General features: G+C 48.5%; 1 pseudogene; it reads left to right on the forward strand.

The window, feature by feature from the left end:
* The first annotated feature begins 17,460 nt into the window (after positions 1-17,460).
* LOC144100701 (uncharacterized) lies at positions 17,461-18,810 on the forward strand (annotated as a pseudogene).
* Positions 18,811-25,057: the final 6,247 nt, after the last annotated feature.

Genomic DNA, 25,057 nt, shown 5'->3' on the forward strand with positions numbered 1-25,057 from the left:
GTTTTCAGTTTAGTGTGCCTAGGCGCAAGGTATTTTCTGATAGGTACAGCCACGTTGAAACAGCACATCCACTAAGGAGCTTTTGGACGCATATTCGATGGTCTCAGGGACACACGATGACAGAGTCAGCGACCCTTGCGTTGTACTGTCGGCTAAGGAAGGAATGAAGGGGGATGCCACGTTTTGCTGCTTGACTGTCCCGCCGTCGTTCTGAATGTATCTGCCGAAAAGTTTGATTAAGTACGCACGGCCAGCTGAAAGTCTTTGCGTAGGTTTTTCGCGGCGTTCTTTCTTTTTTACCATGCGTAGTTTCTCAAGGTTACAGCACTTCATCAAAACTACGTTGGCAGCCCTGGAAAAAATTACTGGTGCTTTAGCTCAGGTTAATCCTGGCCGAAAGCGAAAAGGTGCATCACCCTGGCTAGGTTTGTGGTCGAGTGACTGGCGGTTTCCATACATAGCCATACTTACATACAGTAGTAGGCATTCATTTTACTTGTTATATATCTTGCTTTCTTCGAAACGACATTGAAGGTGCCCACACAATGCAGTATATGTTTAATATAGTTTCGCTGATATTTACAACGGTATTATTGCTCGTTATATGCGCAGATATGGAACCAAATACGGGTTCAAACGACGCGCAAACCCTGCAGATAATTTCACAAAGCCAAACAAAATATTCTTGAAGGATGAAGGGGGGGAGGAAATGGCCTAATGTGAGACAGGCGTCATTTCCTTTACTTAAAACCAACCTTATTTCATTTTCCTTCACTTACGGGCGTGGTTCGGGCGTCGGTCTTCACGGCAGGCGTTGCGTCGATCACACGTAGCGTTCCGCTGAACGCACCAAAGTATACCGGCGTTTTATAAATAATTGGTTTTTGGTGGAAAGAAAATGGCGCAGTATCTGTCTCATATATCGTTGGACACCTGAACCGCGCCGTGAGGGAAGGGATAAAGGAGGGAGTGAAAGAATAAAGGAAGAAGAGGTGCCGTAGTGGAGGGCTCCAGAATAATTTCGACCACCTGCGGATCTTTAACGTGCACTGACATCGCACAGCACACGGGCGCCTTAGCGTTTTTCCTCCATAAAAACGCAGCCGCAGCGGTCGGGTTCGAGCCCGGGAACTCCGGATCAGTAGTCGAGCGCCCTAACCACTGAGCCACCGCTGGCGGGTGAGCCACCGCGGCGTTTTATGCAGAACCCACTTTCATGACTTGCGCATGTGATGCCGGCAGACGCTTTCCCACTTGACCGAAGGTCAAGGTCAAAGGGTTTGGGTTTATGGGGATTTAACGTCCCAAAGCGACTCTGGTTATGAGAGACGCCGTAGTGAAAGGCTCCGTAAATTTCGACCACCTGGGGTTCTTTATCGTGCACTGACATCGCACAGTACTCGGGCCTCTAGAATTTCGCCTCCATCGAAATTCGACAGCCGCGGCCGGGATCGAATCCGCGCCTTTCGAGTCAGCAGTCGAGCGATATAAACACTGAGCCACCGCGGCGGGCTAATCTTAGCAGTCTCTCAGACGAAGATTTGCTAACCGCACTGAACAGCAACGAGAGAGCGACGCAGAGAGAACACTGCGATCGAAGACAACGGGCGAGCATACGACACGTTGATGTGCCTTTTCGTTTCAAACAAGGCAGTCATGCAAGGATCTGCCGGAAGTATGTCTGGACCACACTGCACAACACGGACCCGGAGGATGTTTTCATCATTTCACTGCTGCTGCCACCAGAGAGAAAAGATATGATTTTCGAGTACGCGCTATACAGCGACGATGTCACGCGCCGCATATGGAACGGTGCTTTTTATTTCGTTTGTTTGCAGCATCGGGTCGATGCTTTTCAAGAGGGGAGGTAATGACACGTGTCATTTTTTTGTCGGGCGACCACGTTTCACCGCCTAACAAGTGTTATCGCACAGCGCGGCACCCGCCTGCATCTATCCGAAGTTTCTGGCAAGTCATCGATGCTTCTATTCGTTGTCTGTTGTAGCCGAACCTTATGTTATCCGATTTCATCGCCTGACGCGAATGGTGTAGAACTTTTTGGAAGGCACGCGGGTCCCACCGATTAGTCTGGAACATTCGACGACTGCTATATAACAGCCGACGGGCTTTACACGCGGGGCAGATTTTAGACGATCGCCGACCGTGTTCGCCGCTACCGTTGGGCTGGAAGTGTAGCCTCTTTTTGCGGGCACAGGTTCGCCCAATAAAAGTTAGTTTTGTCTTTCACAGCATTGCTACTGTGTTCTTCAACGTCACCACCACGTGACAACATACTCAGCAATATTCAAGAGAGCAGGAGAAGCGCTGACGCTTTCTACCGACGCAGTGACGCTTACTACCGAGCCATCGAAAATGTCAGATCTACCTTTAAAAAGTAGATATCCTATTATCATTGTATGCGGCCGATGCACTATCATAAAGCCGTAATACTCGCTTCTGCTACACATACATCTCAATCATATCCTCTTCATATTCTTCAAGCTTTATCTTGATGATGATGATGCCTGACGCCTCCAAACACATAGCACTGATGAGCCTTACTTATCAATACACCAACAATAAATTTCATTTCGTGACATCTACATTTACTGCACACCTTAACAGTCATCCACCACCTGTTGTGGGTTTGCCAGGCGCTGAAGCAGACGAATTCAGCACCTGGCGGCGGTGCTGAAAAGATACGGTTTTCGAGTACGCGCTACACAGCGACGATGCCACGCGCCGCATGTGGATGGGTCTGATGTCCGAGTACGCTCGACTAGCAGGGACGTGCAACAATCAAGAATCTAAACTCATCCGCTGGGCTGGTAAACACGTTCTCGAGCGCAACAGCACCGACAAGGACGATAATGATGAAGATGACAGATGCATTAGATATCTCACCCTGGTATCATCATCAACTAACACAATCAACAACACGATGATTGCCGGCAAAGATGTCATCTTGGATTGCTCTTCCAGTGCCCCACACAGTTATCTACTGAAAAAGTTCGGTAAAAACACCATGACGTTGTATGTCTATGAGCGCCAGGCAGGCAATTTAGTGTGCCTATACGAATACAGGGCGGGTGAGAACCGCCGCTGGTCATTTACCCAGTGTGACCCCCAGCCTTCGACTGCAACTACAACGACCCGGGTGTTCACCCCATCTATGTTGTTTGAAAACGCAAAATTCTCATGGATGTTGCCGCGACATGCGCGAGCGACTATGAAAAAGAGTCCGGTTACAGCGCAGGTCACGATGACGATGAAGGTGTGACCCTTTAATAATGGAGTGAGGCTAGCCTGTTTGCTGTTGTGCAAAAAGAGGGTTTAGACTTCAGTTGCGTCGAGGTGGTTGACGACGTTATGCCAATATCACCATGATGACGATAAACAAGTCCATGATGCCGCACTGGTGTATTCTCTCCGCATATTTATCTTTTTCGCCAACACAGGCAATTTCGCCAACACAGGCAGTTTCTCCAACACAGGCAGTTCCTCCAACACAGGCGGTTTCTCGAACACAGGCAGTTTCTCCAACACAGGCAGTTTCTCCAACAGGAAATTTCGTTTCAGGAAAACGCTCACTTTCAATCATGAACGCACCGTTCCAAGGCGCCTTGGTGTCGTGTAACAGCAGTTCTGTTTTACAATCTTGCGATGGTTCTTGAAAAAAGTGCTGGCGATTTAGCTCTGGATAACTCTGGTCGACAGCGAAAATCTGCGTCTCTCTGGCTACATTTGTGGTCCAGTGACTCGAGGTTTCCATCGATAGCCATACTGGCACACAGAAATACTCAATTTTTTATTTGTTAAACATATTGCTTTCTTCGAGACGACATTTAAGGCGCTCACACATGGCAGTATATATTTCATATAGCTTCGGTTATATTTACAACCCTATTGCTCGACACCTCGACATGGTGAGTGACATTACATAGATAATACCCGCACTCTTCGCTCCATTGCGCAATATGGTCCGGCGAGGCGCTAAAGAAATGCTATGGAAATGGTATGGAAAAATTGAAAAAAAAACTTTCAACGACTCGACCGTATACACAAAATCAAAAGTAAGGCGTTTTCCATGAGTATATGATCGAGTTCTAACTCGCTGTCAATCATCATTACTAGCCAGGACACGTTTAGTACAGGGCAAATACCTCTACTAAAGATCTGGAATTAGCGACTTTCCGCGCTCTTGCTATGGAGGACCATAACAGTCCCTATAAATTGCATTCGCCGCTCTTTTTTTTCAGGGCTCGAAGACAGGAGGCTCAAGACTGTGGTCGCCTGCGTGAAACGGAACGGCGGTGTTGCGGTTCGTTCCTGCAATGAATAGTGCGCGGAAAAATTCGAGGCTATTAGTCCCAAGAGGAATAATGGAAAGTGTCCCATAAGCTTCCCCCATGTCTAGTACTCGCAACGGCACAGGTTAGGAGTGCAATATTTATACGGCCCAGGAAATCCCTCAAAGCTCTTTTGGTATCTATTAAAACCTGGGGTCTTTTTAACCACATGCTTAGAGAAGGAAATGCGACACACTTTAGGCTGCCTGCCATGGTCCAGTCCCTACAATGAGCGTGTATTGTTCTTGCGATTATGCCGCTGAAACTCCTGGTGGAACCCCTTCAATTGCACTAATATGGCATGCATGAGTCATGTGAATGTTCCAGCACCTTTTCTTACATTGCATGGGAGTTTTCCTATTTCATTACGCTATTCCGATGCATTATTCACCTAATTCATTTTCAGTAGTGGGGTTACTTCAAAATGTTGGTCGTTCGGAGTTTTTGGGAGTGGGCCAGTTTCTAAATTTGGAGAGTTCACATTATCAACTTTGGCGGGGCCCTATGATTCGTTAACTGGTGGTAACGTGGTGCTGACGATGTCACGAGCCCGGAGCGGCTGAAACCGCTACTATCTCGACCGAGAAGCCTCTGCAGGTCATCTACATGAAGCCCTTGTCGAAGCCCTCACCTGCGTAGGAATCGTGCAGCTCACGTCCCCGAAGAAGTTAGACGCCAGGCTGGGCGTCGCGGCTAGCATACAGGATTTCTCTAGTCACCAGGACACTGGCATAGATGATGGATAAAAGATTCGTCAGTGGAACCATCCCCTACTATTCCCAGCTCGAGCGCTACGATGAAAAACATCGTACGGAAGGTGTCCTCCGTTCGCCGATATTTCCTGCGCAGTTCCGAGGCACTGGAAGAACATCGCGGATGGAAGCAATAGAAACTCGGAGAGACGCCAATGAACCGCCTGAACATCGCACAAGATGTGTTTTGCTTGATTATTCGTGGCCGATGGCAGCTATTGCAGAGGGTCGCGCCAAGCTCAGGAAAGCGATAGCCAAGGCCAAAGGGGTTTATATCGTTCTGTTTTATAACCCAATATGAGTCATCTGAACTACTGCTGCCTTGTCTGGGGTATCACATCTTCCGCAAATGTAGTTTGGCTACTCCTACTTCAGAAACAGTTTCCCAGCACAATATGTGGTGTGCTATCGGATTCCCCAAGTGAACATTTGTTCCAAAAATCCGATTTGCACTATCCGATTTGCATTATTCGATTTGCACTCAACAGCTAATCTTTAAAAAAATATACTTCATTACACAACGCGATGTCCGGAGTACTGGTATGTTGCGCACCCACGCACTACTTATGGTAAGCAAATGATCGATTATACCCTATCTGAATTGCTTATCACACTGATCTCGGAGAATATCGATGTTTTACATGTTTCCGTTGTCCAGAGTGCGCAGTTATTTTTGCCGCCAATGTTGATTGTGTGTATATTTGTTAGTCATAAGTGTTACTGTATAATCGCTACACCTAATCCTTGTGATTTTGTCAATGCTGCCTATTCGGAGATATTATGTAACCTATGTAGCTTGTAAAGTTTAATTTTTGTTGCGGTCACGTTCTTTTTGCCCGTTCTTTTTTTTCTTGACTGTGCTTTATTATCTTCGTGTTCAAATCATTGATTGTCATTTTGCATTCCTGCTGCTGCTGATTAACAGGTTTCAGGACTTTTTTCCTCAAACCTCTTTAATAATGTTTATTTCTAACTGAAAATAAATCACTTACTGATGCGGGCACTGCCAGAACAATATATGAACATATAAATGGTGTGTTGCTGTAGTATAGTGAATGGGAAAAAAATAAACGGCTGAAATTGCTGCGTATTGCGATGCAGAGAGTATATTAAAATATTAAAAAATGTATTGGAGTCCGTTCAAAACAAAGCTGGCCTACATGTTAATGAGAGAGGTATGATGGAAATTCCAAATGACTGATGCGTAGTCTATTGCAGGTTCGATTAGAGTGTTGAATGTGAGTAGTCTTGTGTCATATGTTGGCGTAATGCAAATAGTACACGAGTCCAAAAAGGTGGACTCCCCGTTCCACAGCTGTATCACGGGTAGAAGGAAAGGAAAAGGAAATTTAAAATAAAGATATATCAGAATAGTTCCGAAATATTTTATAAGTTCCTCTACCTGTCTTTCTACACGTGGCCTGATGCAGTCGAAGTTTAAGGACAAGTTTCAGGCTTTGAAGTGATTAATTCAATATGAATGCCCAAGCATGAATTACAGTTAAAATGCACGGCAAGATATTTTCCCCACTCAGCCGTTTCAATTAGGGTTATTTTGCGTTAGGACTCATGTTAGTAACGCACTTTAAACCTTTGCCTTTATCTGCGTTAATTATCATTTGCTACCTACCGCGCCAAAGAGTTAGGTCATCGAGATCAACCTGCATGTAATGATGACAGAAGAGTTATATAGTTTTTTGAAGTACGAAACTATCTGCATATAATGCTATTGCTGATGTTTTGATTTACTTAATGTCACTACTAAAAATTAAGAGAAGAAGTACACCCAGCATCAAACCTTGACAAGAAATTTTCTAGCTTAACTTACTGAAGGAGGTTTGTTATAAACACGTTAATCTGCTGCATAGTATGTTTTACTCGCTGCAGGTAACGTATTTCTATCATTAGGGCGTTATGAGACAGGCAATCAAAAGTATCCCCGAAAGCAATAATAATGGAGTTAACCTAGAAGGAAGAGAGGAATAACTGATGAAGTTTCGCTATTAACAGAAATGAATAGCACGATCAATATTTGCGGAAACCATACTGGTTGTACATGAAGTGAGTTGTGGTTAAGAGGAGTTATATTGCGAGTGGATACGTGTTTCGGTATCTTGCAACATACTCAGGCTAGTGGGATCCACCTGCAGTTATTAGGAGCGAATCCTTCACCAAGCAAGAATACCAGGGATACGTAAGCAGACCTCAAGCAGAAGCTTAAGCAGAACAATGTTGTAAGATGAGAGTGAGCACGAGAGGTGTAATGATATTCCCTGATGGTACAAAATGGGGATATGCTATAAGCAATGGTGTGTGTTACACCTTTAACTGCATAAGAACCAAAAATCAAAGGAATGAAAGTAACAATGAGCTGCAACAATAATTATTTCACTTACATCAGACAATCTATACATACACAAGATTTTCAGGTAGTGATGCAGAATTATTGGTAAATTGGCTACCGATAGTATCTAGGTTTTTTAAACTGTCGATGGTATAGTAGTATTGATAGTCCTATTGATTGTACTAATGATAGTACTCTTGATGGACAGTATTGCTATCGATAGTTATACAATCCTTACTGAGACTACCACTAATTATGCACTTGATGGCCAGCTGTATTGTTCAAAACATTTGCGATACCCGATTGGTTTCATGCGTTTATGAGGCCTAACGTCCCAAAATGACAGGCTGTGAGGGACGCCAAAGTGGAGGTTTCCGGCCACTTGTGGTTCTTTCATGTGCACTGATTCGCGCAGTGCACGGGCCTCTAGCTTTTCGCCTCCATTGAAATTCAGCTTCCCCGGCACAGGATCAAACCCGCATCTTTCGGGTCAGCAGCAGAATACCATAACCGCCGTGCTACCGAGGCAGCATGTGCGATAACTGTCAGCAATACTCACTTAATGCATGTATAAATCATCTTGTGGATGAATGAAGAGAGTAATTCCGCAGTAAAATACCTGGATTCTTCATCGTTACATTCATACTCGAAAGTAAACAGTTACTCCATGACAACTAAATTAGTGGCAGATGTTATTTTTATTCTTGTACCAGCTTCAAGGTGCCAGCACAGATAAGTACCGCCGGTATGGCGACCTCGTGAAGGAAGAGAACCAGTGGCTGAGACCAATTGTTCTTCCCTTCAACCCAAAGGCCTTTCAAGTCATATTCCACAGCCAGGGTCGGTGCCCAGTGCGCCCGCCCAGTCAGTTTGTCTGCAAGACCTGCGTTTCTACCCGTCGTCCCCGTTTTTCGCGCTGTTTTTTTTAATATGCACTGATTCCGTCATAACAAACTGTTCATTCGTGGGATATGCCAATCGCAAGGTGTTACGTCATCGGCAGCGGACCTACTAAAGGAGCAACGAGACTACGACCAGGGGTCAGATTACGTAACTCTCAATTACGAAAACCGTCAAAAACTTGTCACAAAGGTGTCAATAAGCCTCGCTCCTATTGGTCGGTCGTGGCCGGCGGCCATATTGCTTTTTTGCGTCATGGGTGACTGCAGATGACGTCACGGATGTGGCAGAAGTGATTACGTTGCACACCTAATTATGCAGCCGCTATTTGACAGCTTTTTTGTCACAGTTTTTAGGCTGTCAATTTGACCGTTGCCGTTTTGACAGAAAATGGCGGCGGTGTACGCGGCAATACGACTGAGGCGGATGCGCTGGCGCGAGCAACGGCATAGGAGGGCGCACGAAGACGCGTTTGACTTGCTGGACGAGCTGTTTCGACGCCTTTTTCGACTAGAGAAGCAGACTGGAGTGGCTATGCGACAAAGTCGCCGATGAACTTGGAGGTGTGCGTACGAGCGCGTTGTCGGTGCGGCGGCAGGTGCTATGTGCACTGCGGTTCTTACCGGCGCTACCGGCGGCTTTCAGGCTGTCGTTGTTAGCGAGGCGCACGTCGGCATCGCACAACCGACGTTGAGCAAATGCGTGCGGCAGGTATTGCAGGCAATCTGGTAACTTAGCGCGCAGAAGGGGCGGGTTCCCGCGGTCACCTCTGTGCCACAGATATATAAATAAAATAGGCTTAGGCTGGCAAAGCACTTTATATTTCCCAGCAAATCGCACTTCGTGGTCGTTTCCTGTTTCCCAAGGGGAAATAAACAACCGCACAAAACATACTGCAACACCTCACTTTTTGGCAGTAGAAAAGACATCAACAAGTTGTCTCCGTCGATTTCGTACAAAGCGCTTCATGTGAGTTCGCTCGGTAGGCACATAGCCGTCACTGCATTCCTTCAAATTTTTCTGCGCACATAGGTCAACCACACATGTAGATTCACTTAAGACGCCGCGTAACAAACAGTAACACGGTGTAGAATCGGCTGCTTTCGTTCAAAGGGACTTGACATGTTACCGCCCCCAGCGCATCCCCGCGGCAGCAAAAGTTACCTACCAGCCAATTTAATAGCACAACTTCGAACGCTTTGTTTTGCTTAATATTTTCAAACTTCAAACACAATGTTTCGGCAAAATAAAATATTAGTTATTTTCATCGTTGCTCATTTATTTCTTTTTACAAAAAATTAAGCAGAAAGCCCCTCGAATGCTCTCGGGGCGCCGCCCTCCTGTAATTGGCTGATTCCTCGTTGCGTCTCGTGGTGACGTCTTATCGTGTCGTCATTTTGACGTCACTGTCAATAACTTGTGACAGAATTTGTCACATTTGCGTAATCTAACCCCTGAACTTGATTTGCCCGTCACAAAGAATGCTGCCCTTGCACACACAGTTGTCACAGTATAGGCAAAAAGCGCATGTCTACCTGTTCTCAACTTCAGTATGCACGTCCAGACGCTTCCTCAAGGCATGTGCCTCGCCAAGCTGTCCCTGACCGAAGAGTATCTGATCTCCGCTGTCCCAAACTGTGTATCGCCTTCTTCGGACGGTCATTTCACAGCTATTTCGAGACGTGACCATTATGCCAATATGATCGCTTCCGATCTCTCCGCAGACTAAGCACAGGCGCATAAACATTTACTGGCATCCTTTCAGGAGATATTCGATTTCAATGACCGCCCTTTAGCGCGTACGACTATTGTGCAGCATCGTATCAACACCGGTGACGCCACTCCTCTGCACTGACGGCCTTACATGGTGTCCAGTTCCGAACGCCAAGTGATACAAAAGGAAGTCGAAAAGATGCTCACTAAGGACACCATCGAACAGTCCTCCACTCCTTGGGCCTGTCCCGTCGTCCATGTTAAAAAGAAAAACGGCCTTTGGCGTTTCTGCGTTGATTACCACCACCTGAACCGCATCACAAGAAGAGACGTGTACCCACTCCCAAGGATCGATGACGCTCTCGACTGCCTCCACGGATCTCAATACTTTTCTTCCATTGAACTTCGTTCCGGTTATTGGGAAATCGCCGTTGATGAGCAGGACCGCGAAAAAACAGCTTTTGTCACACTTGACGGTTTATACCAGGTCAAAATCATGCCGTTCGGACTTTGTAATGCACCAGTTACCTTCGAAAGGAAGATGGACACGCTCCTTCGCGGATTTAAGTGGACTACGTGTATGTGCTACCTCGACGATGTTGTCTTCTCGCCCACCTTTGCCTCGCACCTTGAACGTCTCAGCAGTATCCTGATTGTATTTCGTACGGCTGGGCAACAACAACTCAACTCGTCCAAATGCCGACTCGGCCACCGGCAACTCACCATTCTTCGACATCTCGTCGACGCCCCCGGCGTACGTCCTGATCCCGCTAAAATTGAAGCGGTGCAACACTTTCCTCGTCCACAGTCCCAGAAGGACGCGAGCAGTTTTTTTGGGCTGTGTTCCTACGTTCGTCGTTTTGTTCCAGATTTTGCCCTTATCGCTCGTCCCCACACTGACCTACTGAAGACCGACACCGAGGAAGGAAGGAAGGCCTAAGATATTGCTGGCACATACCCACTACGAGCGAGTGGCCAAGACACAGGCGGTTAATTGCTGGATACAGGAAAGTTTTGGAAAGGAGTGGTAATAGTATGTAGTCTGATATATTGGAAGACGGAAGAACAGGGGTCCCGTTAACTTGGAGATCGTGGACGGGACAATGGCTTAATGTGCATAATAGTATACAATGCCTGTAGTGTTTCAATGCGGAACTGACTGAGAGCGGGAAAAAGGAGTTAGAATGGGAGTCGCTGCGTTTCATGAAGAAAATTTTCCACAGCAGAGCGCACACGCCTGTCGCTTCGTCCAAGCAAAGAAGCGCCAATGGAAAGAACAACCGCGGAGGACAGAGGCAAGCCCAGTTGATGAAATGGAATTTCCAAAAGACGCCGAGTTTACCTAGGGCCCTGATCAACAAAATGCGTTTTCCACGCTTGTCCGCTTGCTGACGTCATCACCGATTCTGGCACATTTTGATCCCTCGGCCCCTACTGAACACCGCACAGACGCCTGCGGCTACGGGATCGGAGCAGTGCTCGCACAACGCTACCGGGGTCCAGACCGCGTCGTTGCGTATGCTAGTCACCTGCTTTTACCTGCCGGGCGCAATTACTCGATTACCGAACGGGAGTGCCACGCCCTTGTTTGGGCTGTAGCTAAATTCCGGCATACTTGTTCGGGCGTGCTTTTTTCTGTTGTCACGGACCACCATGCCCTTTGCTGGCTGTCCTCGCTTAAAGACCCCTGCGGGCGTCTTGGCCGCTGGGCGCTACGCCTTCTGGAGTATTGAGGAGGAGGAGGAGGAGGGGAGGAGTTGCGTAATCTAGCCCCAGGTCAGAGGGCACGGCACCTGGCTTGGACAGCATGGCTCCACCGCTGTTGTTGCCGGTGTGTTCCCCCTGCAACGACAGTTCTTACCGAATGGCAATCGATTTTTAGTTATTCTGCTGTGCCCTGGCAGGTTTTGTTGCCCGCTTATTGACTATTGGTCTGTGATGTAGCTGCTTTGTCAGGAGACGCTGAAGAAAATTCAGGGAGTAAGACAGCTGAGCTGCTGCAGATAATTAGAGACAATCAAGCGGAATCTTATTGTCGAATAACTTCTATCAGCGAATACATTTCTCAACTAAATGCTAGACTGATCACCTATCGGAATTCCTTCCGTTCATTCAGGAACTGAATAAGAAAATAATGTATCTTGAGGCTACTGTACAGCAACATGCCGGAAAACTTGTCCAGTAAGAAAATAAAAGCACGCGCAACAATTTTTTGCTTTCGGCATGCCGGAGGAAACGGTGATCCTGAGTCGCACTTGAAGGCAGCTCTCGTGGATGAACTGCATCATGAAAAGCTGGGGGTTGAAGTCAAGTCCATAGAAAGAATTCATCGCATTGGTAAAAGAAAAGTGAACGACCGAGACCTATTATGAAATTTTATGATGCCAAGGAAAAGGAACAGATACTGAAAAACCGCAAAAAAAACTGACAGCAGTTAATATCAGCAATGACTGTGCGAAAGACGTAAGTGGTAGAGGTACGACGAAAGTTGTGGGCAACTGCGTCTGAGGAGAGGGCGAAGGGCGAGAAGGTCTTGTTGAACAAGTTAAACATAAACGACAAGGTTTACGTATGGGACCTCAAGAAAGATTAGCGCTCGCTTCTAAACCACTCATCTAATAGGTAACGCGCTGGAAGAGCTGAGGACATGCATGACGATTCCGGCGCTTCGGATGGTCCTGGTTATTCTCCTCGTAATTTACAGTCCAATGGTGGCCACGAATTTTATCACTGAATTCCCACAGTGTTAACTATCTGCGTTAGAGTATGTTTTGTCGACAGAAAGTCCGCATGTCCTAGTGATAAGCGAAACATGGCTGAACAGTACAATATCAAGTGACTGTGTAGTGCTCGAAACAACCAAATATTTAGATGGGATTGAGATACTAGTGGTGGTGATGCCATTCTTTTCAAAAGAAACATCGAAGCTGTAATAATTGGGTGCACTATTCCTGAGACTGTTTAGTGCAAATTACACGCACTAACGCTACACATGTTAGTGTCGAAGTATAAAGGTCACCTGCCATTTCACCATTTTGGTTCAAGTAAATATACTTATGCGCTCATTTCAGCCGTACCACATGTCTAATAATGACCGGGGTTCTTAATTTACGAAATGTTAACTGTGAGAGATTACTACCTGGGAATGGTGGATATTACTAGTTGCGAAAAAATACTACAGATGCTCTCGCACAATCTTAAAACAAACCGTGAAACACGACACGGGGTTAACAATTGAATCTCGGTGATTGTTGGGTTTGGTGTTTCTTTCGTGCAGATTTGGTGATTGTACAGTGTCTGTGGAAGTTTTGATATATTAGATCAGAAAATTGCTATTGTGGACATACCGCTTAGTGCAAGCACTCATGCGCAACGCTTAGCACTCGTGCCAACCAAGGGCTATGGACGGGCAGATGGCTCTTCCATTCTGGATGTTTTAGAATTGTCATTTAGACACTCCGAGCTGCCAGCGATCGTGATTTGATTGACGAACTGGGGCAGCATTTCAGGAATAATATAAGACATTGTGTTGAAAAATACGTTGCCACTCGGGTGAAAAAAGATGAAGCCGCGTAATCCCTGGATAAGTCGGCCTATAATTCACATGAATCGCCAGATAAAGCGAATGAACAAAAGGGAAGGTAAATCTACTCAGGTGCCAAAATTGTGAAGGGCATTAAAACTGCTCTCAATGAGTCGACGGACCGGTGTTTTAACAACACATTGAGTAGCTTTATTAAAACATCGTCTCGAAAGTTTTCGGTATACTTGAGTGACAGGAAAGAGCAAATAAGTATTCAAATTAACAATAAAATAGTGACAGAAAAAACAGGAGTAGCGGATCAGTTGTCATTTTTTTCATTCCGTTTTTTCGAAGCCTAGCAAAAATTGCGATGACGACTATCAGCCTAATTCCTCGTGTTAAATGCAAGCTGTGCTCATCACTCACGCTGGCGAGTTTAACCAACTGTTGCTTTTAGATTCAAAGAAGGCTAGCGGGCCTCACTGAATACCAACCCAATTCATTAAATGATATGCAGAATAGGTGTCATTTTTCTTAACCCTAATCTTTGCGAATTCTGAAAACTAACTCTGCCACAAGATTGGCGTAGCGCAGTTGTAACGACTGGTTTTAAGGGGCGATGCGGGGCTAAAATACCGACTTTCAGGAAAATAGTGTGTTTATGTTTCATTTGTTTTGATTGATGGCTGAATGAAGAACTTTCTCAGCAAGTTTGGTTGTTATCTGAGCAGTAGAAAGGAAGGAAATTACTTCTTTTGACGAGGCAGTTGGACGCGTTTGCGGTCGAAGGCGTCTATGCACGCTGTTAGATGCGGGCCCCTGGTTCGCCTGTGCCGTCTCTCGCCAAGGTCGGTGTCCCCGGGTTCCGGATCGGGAGACTGGTGTTGGGGGGTGACGAAGAGATGAGAGGGGCTTCGAGGTGAAGAAGAGACTGAAAGGGTTTATTTACATTTTTACAAAGTTCGAAAGAGTGAATCGGGAGCTGGCTGATCACACGCCAGATCGGTGCTTAAATAGGGTCCGCTGTCCCCAGGTCCCTAGTTGGGGAATCTAGTTCATTAAAAATGCGTCGAATCACTGTGATGTAGATCACGTGTCCAGTCTTCCGGGTCCGCCTTCCAGGACGCCCCCAGCCACACACTCTTGCCACTTCTGGCAGATTATGGTCCGCGCTGTCCAGGCTTCAGTGATGAATAGCCCGAAGGGGGTCCCATGGCAGCGTCGAAGGTCAGTCACCTGCACTTCACAGCGGTAGCGTGGGAACGAAAGGTTTCCACCGCAGTTTGCAGAAGCTTTCACGTGGAGCGTGGGACCGAAAGGTTGCCACTGCAGTTTGCAGAAGGTTCCACGTATAAGGAAAAGCACAGTCTAAGACGAAGTTGTTTTCGAAGCACGAGGATTCCGGCGACGTTGGCTTAGTCAAACCCGGCCGCATTTGCCACGGCTCATTTGCAGTCTCGCCGCTCGCCGGCTCCCCCGTCGTCCCCTCCGGTAGAAACATGTCCCGGGTGGGTCCGGCGTTGAGAACAAAAAACAGGTTCACCAAAGCCGTTCTCAGACAGCGGAGGGCCGTTTCACCCAGTAAACAGAAGGGGGGGGGGGGGGGGGGGGGAAGGACCCTCGTAGACGCCACCACCTGCACTCGTGGCGCTGCAACCACATCGACGGCCCTTTGAAGCCTCTGTAGATTGATGATTCCCAGTGGCTTGAATATTCTTGGCATGTTGGCGTCTCCAAACGTAACAACGCCCTTCTTAACACGCGACCGCAGTGCAGTCAAAAAGCCGAAGGCGAAGTGAATGTCCACGTTATAAAGTTTCTTTTTCGCGCGTTTTGGTCACGGAACACCTTTGAGATTACGCAAGGCCACTAACGATTAACTAGGAAAGAAAGGAATATTTATGGATGCACCAACTGCAGAGTCGAAGGCATAAGGAAATAAAAGCTCGGATTGGCGGAACGGTACCAAGTCACAACCCAATACTGTTTTCGCTCATTCAGAGTTGCTGCCGCTCTGGTTGTGTTCGACCTTTATTCCTACTGTGAGTTTGTTGCGATCAGCGGGTGGCCGGTAGTGTGACCCGAATACGCTGGCAACGAAGGCTTCGAATCGGAGTAGCTTCGAAAAGCGAAAAGGCACTACGAAAGCGGGAGGCCTAGACAGCACGGTGATCACCAGCATGTGAGCGTCTGCTTGTACGTTCCTTAAGGCGCAAGCCTGGCACCAGCGTCTCACACGAACCCTTCGGGCTGCGATGATGGTTCACCACCTGAAGACCGAATCTGCATCACTAAGAACCGTGTAGACTGCGGCAGCCCTGGCTGCGTTAGAATTTAATGAGGTCACACGTGGAATCAGGGCAGTGTTTGGCAAGCTGGAACTAGAACATGGAGTCCACACGATGAAGCACGTCCAGCAAGCAACCCATCAAAGTATTTCACGACCGAACGCAAGGGCGATGAACAACTCTGAAGCGTCCTGGCTGTTTATGAACAGTATTAATATCTTTTTTTTTCAATAAACCTCAGTTATTAGCCAGTACTTGTTCTTTTTTCGTTGTCTGTTGTCCCTGCGCCGTTTTCTTTTACTTCGTCTTGTTTCGACTGAAGCAAGTAACGAAACCTCCAACTTTCCACCTCTTGAGCATGCGCTACTACATGGCCATTTCGCAGCATGTGCGTTTCGCGCTTAGTCTACTGAAGACATCGTCAAGAGCACACAGCGGGCCTATTTGGTTGGTCTTGACAGAAATAAACATGTTGCCGACACGAGAAACTATGCAAGAAGTGCAGCCACAAACGCTGAATCCCAAATAAATAAAATGCATGCACGCATGTATGCATGTTTGGATATACACACAATGAACGACTACCAGTCTAGCGTGTAATGCTCTCACGAGAGAACAGCGTATCCGGTAATGTTACGCCCTTTTTGTGAGAAAAAATATGTCAAGTTCTTTATCCAAAAATTGTTACTGTATTAATTGATGCCTTTGTGTTTTGTGACTTTTTTTGCTCATTACTGCGCAGGAAAGATGCACAAACCCTTGACGCATTGGGCATCCAAATATTGCCATGGCCCCCAAAAGGTGCAGACAAGCACAAGTGACAACGCATGGGGGCAAATGAAAAGTCGATTAACAGGTCGTCCAATATCACGTCAGACTCGAGAGGATTTGTGGAGGGGCAGCCAATGACGAACGGGATCCCCTTTGCTTCCTGGTCTCGTTCCGGCGTTGTACGCCTCCATTCCAGGGCGACTTCGTGATGTGGCCGCTGCCGGGGGGGATGTTTACCAAGCATTAGGCAAGCTTAAGATTTGGTATGTTGAGAAAGAATCTCGTATGTTAATCCGAAAGATCAACGGCTCAAAGAATGCGCGAAAATCACCGCATTAAAATGAATTGTTCAAATACTCTTGCTGTGGCAACATTCAATCGTCACTGCCCTGAAAACGCATGCATCAAGACATTTTTTGCACAGCCCACAGATTTCTCGTCATTTATTACGTAGAGTGGGTGTATGCGAAGTACCATCATCTTATTTTGGTCAGAAATGCTGTTATCATCGGCAGTTACCAAACGTGTAAAAATATTGACACGATTTTTGACGATCGCCGACCGTGTTCGCCGCTACCGTTGGGCTGTAAGTGTAGCCTCTTTTTGCGGTCACAGGTTCGCCCAATAAAAGCTAGTTTTGTCTTTCACTTTGACGATCGCCGACCGTGTTCGCCGCTACCGTTGGGCTGTAAGTGTAGCCTCTTTTTGCGGTCACAGGTTCGCCCAATAAAAGCTAGTTTTGTCTTTCACAGTATTGCTACCGTGTTCTTCAACGTCACCACCACGTGACGTCTGGTGGAGGTGCTTCTTTTTTTTGTTCATGTACCGGACGCCCACGACAAGCCGTAATCCAAGCCCTGACAGCAAAGAGAACACCAACGTACCCACGAACAATCGAGCAAGCCGCCGTCTTCAACAGCTGCCCCCGGAGCACGGACTTCTACCTGGGAAGGCCAAGAAGATTGTGGCCGAGGCAACCCCAATGGCAGCCCCAGCGTCCCCCATCGTGCTGCAGCAGCCCAGGGAACCACCGACGTTCCGCGCGTCCACATTTTAGGACCCGGAAAGCTGGCTGTAAACGTATGAGAGGGTCGCTACGTTTAACAGCTGGGCAAGCGACGACAAGCTGCGACACGTCTATTTCGCATTGGAGGACGCCGCTAGGACGTGGTTCGAGAATCGAGAAGCCACCTTGACGATGTGGGACCTGTTCCGAAGCAGCTTCCTGCAAACATTTACAAGCGTCATGCGGAAAGTGCGAGGATAAGCTCTACTGGAGACCAGAGCGCAGCTGGCGAATGACACGATCGCAATCTTAACTGAAGAAATGAGCCGTTTGTTCCGCCACGCCGACCCGGAAATGTCCGAAGAGAAGAAAGTCCGCCTACTGATGCGTGGAGTAAAGGAGGAACTTTTCGGCGCAATGACACGAAGCCCACCGGCGACCGTAGAAGGGTTAATTCGCGAGGCCACCAGCATTGAGAAGACACTCGAAATGCGGAACCGACAATTCAACCGCCGCACGAACTCGACAAACTACGCCGGAGGTCAGTCACTGTCCACCGACGACCTGCGCGAGACCATCAGGGCAGTCGTACGAGAGGAGCTTCAAAGGATCTTCCCTTCATCGCAACCTCAAGTGGCCTCAGTCGCCGAAATTGTCAAAGAAGAAGTCCAGCGATCGCTGGGAGTTCCAGAGGTACAACCACAATCATCGCAGCCCCAGCCAGAAGCGATGACCTACGCCGCCGTCGCCCGCCGTCAAGTTCCCCCTCCACGACCGCGCCAGGACCATGTAACGCCGCAATTCCGTCGACCACCGCCGCCGCCGCCAACACGCCCACCCGTCGACCAGCGCAGCTACCCGAGGAAGACCGACGTTTGGCGCGCTCCTGACCTCCGCCCGCTCTGCTACCAATGCGGGGAAGCCGGCCATGTGTACCGCCGATGCTCATACCGCGACCTGGGATTGCGAGGGTTCGCCGTGGACGCACCGCCCCCTCGGGGAGACGAACGCCCTCGTGACATCGCCGACTACCTCGCCGCTACTCAGTGGAGCCCTCGACGGCCGTCCCGGTCGCCGTCACCAGCCTGCTACCTGTCACCGCAGCGCCGTCCATACACTGGTCCAGCACGGGGCCGCTCTGCGAGCCCATATCCGGAAAACTAAAAGCAGCAACCGATGGAGGTGCCGTTGCTGTTCGTCGAACTGACGAAGATCCTCCGTCGCCGTTGAAGACGACGCAGAGGCCATCTCGACGACATAATAACGACACGCCGCCGTCCCGACGAAGTCAGGAAGCCAAGACTACACCGACGAAAGACGACTTGACGACGCGACGTTCCAACTTCAGTTCAACACGACGCAGCCGTGATCCGGCGCCAAGACCTAACTGCAACGCCAGACAAAGAACCACCGACATCGACGTGCTTCTCGACGGCCACGCAGTTACCTCCTTAGTGGACACAGGGGCTGATTACTCCGTAATGAGTGGACACATCGCCGCCCAGTTGAAGAAAGTTAAGACCGCATGGGGAGGCCCTCAAATTCGGACCGCTGGAGGACACCTCATCACGCCGACTGGAATCTGCACGGTAAGAATAACCATTCATGACCGCACATACCCTGCCACCTTCGTTATTCTCCAACAGTGTTCACGAGACGTCATTCTCGGTATGAACTTCCTGAACCAACACGACGCAATTATCTACCTGAAGTCGAACTCAATAACGCTGTCAGAAGATAAAGCGATACCGCCGGAGAGCGCTCGTAGTCACCACGCCTTGAGTGTGCTCGAAGATCAAGTGAGCATCTCGCCTCGCTCCAGCATTGTTATTTCGGTCGGCACCGAAATACCCGCTGACGTAGAAGGTGTCATCGAAGGCGACCAAAGTCTACTGCTAGACCGTGAAATTTGCGTCGCAAGAGCGATCGCTCGACTGCATGGAGGGAAAACTGAAGTATTGCTGACAAACTTCAGCCAGAAGTTCAAGCACATCAACAAGGGCACGAGGATCGCGTACATCGAGAAAATTCTGGAAACCAGTAATGCGTTTGTCCTCTTGGATTACGCCGCATCTACCCCGACGACCATGGTTCCCGCACCAGACTACGACATTAATCCAAGTCTCCCCGTGATTAAGCAAAAGCAGCTCAGAAGTCTGCTCCGACGATACAAAGGCTGCTTTTCGACGTCATCGAGGATTCGACAAACAGCAGTCGCCAAGCATCGCATAATCACCGAGGAGTGCGCTCGACCACTCCGACAGAGCCCTTACCGAATTTCGCCGCGAGAACGTGAAGCTATAAGAGAACAAGTCGTCAAAATGCTGCGCGACGACATCATCCAGCCGTCGAAAAGCCCGTGGGCATCCCCTGTTGTCCTGGTGAAGAAAAAGAACGAACCCTCCGTTTCTGCGTCGATTATCGTCGTCTGAACAAGATCACGAAGAAGGACGTATACCCCCTCCCACGGATAGACGACGCATTGGATCGGCTCTGCAACGCAAAATACTTCTCGTCGATGGACCTCAAGTCTGGCTATTGGCGAATAGAAGTCGACGAAAAAGATCGCGAAAATACTGCCTTCATCATCCCAGACGGCCTCTACGAGTTCAAGTTTATGCCATTTGGACTGTGCTCGGCGCCTGCAACGTTCCAGCGCGTGATGGACACGGTTTTAGCAGGATTGAAGTGGCAGACCTGCCTTGCTTACTTGGATGACGTCGCTGTCTTCGCCGCAAATTTCGACGATCACCTTAGGCGACTTGCCACAGTACTAGAGGTCATAAGGGCTCACTCTGAAGCCAGAAAAGTGCCGCTTCGCTTACGATGAGCTTCTGTTCCTAGGCCACATCATCAGCAAGTCTGGAGTCCGCCCTGACCCGCAGAAGACAGCTGCCATCGCACAGTTCTCGCAGCCCATCGACAAGAAGGCAGTGCGTAGATTTCTTGGCATGTGTGCCTACTACAGGCGATGCGATTTGTCAAGGACTTTTCACGCATCGCTGAGCCGCTGACACAGCTAACTAATGTGACGTCGAGTTCAAGTGGGAAACACCGCAGGCAGACCCATTTCAAGAACTGAAACGATGCATGCAGTCGCCGCCCGTACTTCCGCACTTCGACGAGCACGCCGATTCCGAAATCCACACTGACGCCAGTAGCCTAGGCCTCGGTGCCGTCCTAGTTAAGAGAAAAGATGGGCATGAACACGTAATAGCTTACGCTAGCCGGTCGTTATCAAAAGCGGAAGGCAATTATTCTACAACCGAAAAGGAATGCCTCGCCATCGTTTGGGCCACAGCGAAATTTCGCTCTTACCTATATGGCAGGCCATTCAAAGTGGTGAGCCACCATTACGCATTTTGTTGGCTAGCTAACTTAAAGGACCCTTCAGGACGGCTGGCACGGTGGAGCTTCAGACTACAAGAATCCGACATCACTGTAACCTACAAGTCCGGACGAAAACACTAAGATGCCGATTGCCTATCACGCGCCCCCATTGACCCGCCGCCGCAAGATGACGACGCCTACCTTGGAATAATAAGCGCGGAAGACTTCGCTGAACAGCAACGAAGAGACCCGGAGCTAAAAGCCCCAGTCGATTATTTTGAAGGGCACACCGACGTTGTCCCTAGGGCATTTAAGCGTGGATTGTCTTCGTTCACGTTTCAAAACAACCTACTCGTGAAGAACTTCTCACCACTCCGCGCCAACTATCTTCTTCTTGTTCCGTCGGCGCTGCGTCCAGTAGTACTGCACGCCCTACATGACGATCCGACTGCTGGGCACCTCGGTTTCTCCCGGACGCTATCAAGGATACAAGAAAGATATTACTGGCCGCACCTAACCGCCGATGTCAGCCGTTACGTCAAGACATGCCGAGAATGCCAGCGACGCAAGACACTACCGATAAGGCCAGCTGGATTACTACAGCCGATCAAGCCTCCTTACCGACCTTTTCAGCAGATCGGGATGGACTTGTTAGGACCGTTACCGACATCAACTTCCGGAAATAAGTGGATCGTCGTGGCGACGGACTATCTCACCCGCTTCGCTGAAACTAAAGCTCTGTCGAAAGGCAGCCGAAGTGGCGAAATTTTTTGTCGAGAACATCCTGCTGCGACATGGTGCTCCAGAAGTCCTCATCACCGACAGAGGAACGGCTTTTACAGCAGAGCTCACGCAAGCCATTCTGCAATACAGCGAAACAAGTCACAGGAGGACAACTGCCTACCATCCGCAGACGAATGGTCTCACGGAGCGCCTGAACAAGACCCTCGCCGACATGCTAGCAATTTACGTCGACGTCGAGCACAAGACATGGGATGCGGTCCTGCCGTACGTAACATTCGCTTACAACACGGCGGTGCAAGAAACACAGATCACGCGATTTAAGCTGTTTACGGCAAGAACCCGGCGACGACGCTCGACGCCATGCTGCCGAACGTCACTGACGAGGAAAATCTTGACGTCGCTATCTATCTCCAGCGCGCCGAAGAAGCTCGACAGCTCGCCCGCCTACGGATCAAGAACCAGCAGCGTACCGACAGGCGACACTACAACCTGCGTCGACGCTTCGTCGAGTACCAGCCCGGCGACCGTGTTTGGGTATAGACCCCGACACGCCGACGAGGACTGAGTGAGAAACTATTGCGACGCTATTTCGGGCCTTACAAGGTCATTCGACGTATTGGCTCACTGGACTATGAGGTCCTGTCAGACAGCATTTCGCATTCACAGCGGCGCCGCGCACGATCTGAAGTGGTCCACGTGGTGCGCCTTAAACCCTTTTACGGACGCTGACAAACTTCCTTATTTTTGTTGTTTTCTTTGCTACGAGTGCTTTTTTGTATTTCGTTTGTTTGCAGCATCGCGTCGATGCTTTTCAAGAGGAGGAAAATGACACTTGTACTTATCTTTATCGGGCGACCACGTTTCGCCGCCTAACAAGTGTTATCGCGCAGCGTGTGACGTGCCTGCATCTATCCGAAGTTTCTGGCAAGTCATCGATGCTTCTATTCGCTGTCTGTTGTAGCCGAACCTTATGTTATCCGATTTCATCGCCTGACGCGAATGGTGTAGAACTTTGTGGAAGGCACGCGGGTCCCAACGATTAGCCTGGAACATTCGACGACTGCTATATACCAGCCGACGGGCTTTACCCGCGGGGCAGATTTTAGACGATCGCCGACCGTGTTCGCCGCTACCGTTGGGCTGGAAGTGTAGCCTCTTTTTGCGGGCGCAGGTTCGCCCAATAAAAGTTAGTTTTGTCTTTCACAGCATTGCTACTGTGTTCTTCAACGTCACCACCACGTGACAATATACTCAGTAATATCCAAGAGAGCAGGAGAAGCGCTGACGCTTTCTACCGACGCAGTGACGCTTACTACCAAGCCATCGAAAATGTCAGATCTACCTTTAAAAAGTAGATATCCTATTATCATTGAATGCGGCCGATGCACTATCATAAAGCCGTAATACTCGCTTCTGCTACACATACATCTCAATCATATCCTCTTCATATTCTTCAAACTTTGTCTTGATGATGATTATGCCTGACGCCTCCAAACACATAGCACTGATGAGCCTTACTTATCAATACACCAATAATAAATTTCATTTCGTGACATCTACATTTACTCCACACCTTAACAATCATCCACCACCTGTTGTGGGTTTGCCAGGCGCTGAAGCAGATGAATTCAGCACCTGGCGGCGGTGCTGAAAAGATATGGTTTTAGAGTACGCGCTACACAGCGACGATGCCACGCGCCGCATGTGGATGGGTCTGATGTCCGAGTACGCTCGACTGGCAGAGACGTGCAACAATCGAGAATCTAAACTCATCCGCTGGGTTGTAAAACACGTTCACGAGCGCAATAGCACAGACAAGGACGATAATGATGAAGATGACAGATGCAATAGATATCTCACCCTGGTATCATCATCAACTAACACAATCAACAACACGATGATTGCCGGCAAAGATGTCATCTTGGATTGCTCTTCCAGTGCCCCACACAGTTATCTACTGAAAAAGTTCGGTAAAAACACCATGACGTTGTATGTCTATGAGCGCCAGGCAGGCAATTTAGTGTGCCTATACGAATACAGGGCGGGTGAGAACCGCCGCTGGTCATTTACCCAGTGTGACCCCCAGCCTTCGACTGCAACTACAACGACCCGGGTGTTCACCCCATCTATGTTGTTTGAAAACGCAAAATTCTCATGGATGTTGCCGCGACATGCGCGAGCGACTATGAAAAAGAGTCCGGTTACAGCGCAGGTCACGATGACGATGAAGGTGTGACCCTTTATTAATGGAGTGAGGCTAGCCTGTTTGCTGTTGTGCAAAAAGAGGGTTTAGACTTCAGTTGCGTCGAGGTGGTTGACGACGTTATGCCAATATCACCATGATGACGGTAAACAACTCCATGATGCCGCACTGGTGTATTCTCTCCGCATATTTATCTTTTTCTCCAATTTCTCTTAAATCACACAACGGTAACGCGATTAGCGAACTAGGAAACCTGATTATGACGTAATCGAGAATAAACTCTTCGTCGTCTGTTTCTGTGATTACAATAATTATGTATGAAGTGGGTGGTCTTTAGTCCACATTGCCGTTTTTGCTGTGCAATATTGTTTCAGGAAAACTCATTTTCACTTATGAACGCACCGTTCTAAGGGCCTTGATGTCGTGGAGGTGTTTATAGAGAAAGTGCGGGCGATTTAGCTGTGGTCAACTCCAGTCGACTGCATCTCTCTGGCTAGCTATGTGCTCGGGTGGCAGGCGGTTTCCATCGATAGACACACTGACACACACAATAGTACGCATTTTTTTATTCGTTAAATATCTTGCTTTCTTCGAGACAGCACATTTAAAGCGCTCACACAAGACAGTATATATTTAATATACCTTCGATGATACAACTTATTGCTCGACACCTCCACATGATGAGCAACATTATTACATAGATAATACCCGCACTCTTTGCCCATCGTCCAATATGGTCCGGCGAAGCGCTAAGAAATCGTATTCTGTATGTGAGGGTCCTGAAGGTACCTCACCAGGACCATTTAGTATCATCCACTTCCCCTGCACGCACTCTGGATGGGGCACCATCGGCATGAGTGCAGGCCAGTCTCGCGGTTCGCGTGGCCCACGGACGCCCAGAACCTGTGCGCCGACGAGTGCCATTCGGGGCAGCGCCGCTAAATGCCGCTGATAATCCAGTGGTGCTACGTTGTCTGAAAAGAAGAGAGCCTGCTTCCCATCAGCGACAAGTTCTGCGACCTGCTGGTGCATAGGGACAAGACTGCATACGCACCAAAGCAGACCGTCAATATAGAATGGCTGGTGTCGGAGACCGCTCAGTGCCTTCCATACGCAACCTCCAGGTAGAAATAA

The sequence above is a fragment of the Amblyomma americanum genome, chromosome 8 (genome assembly GCF_052857255.1).
Source record: "Amblyomma americanum isolate KBUSLIRL-KWMA chromosome 8, ASM5285725v1, whole genome shotgun sequence".
Classification (NCBI taxonomy): domain Eukaryota; kingdom Metazoa; phylum Arthropoda; class Arachnida; order Ixodida; family Ixodidae; genus Amblyomma; species Amblyomma americanum.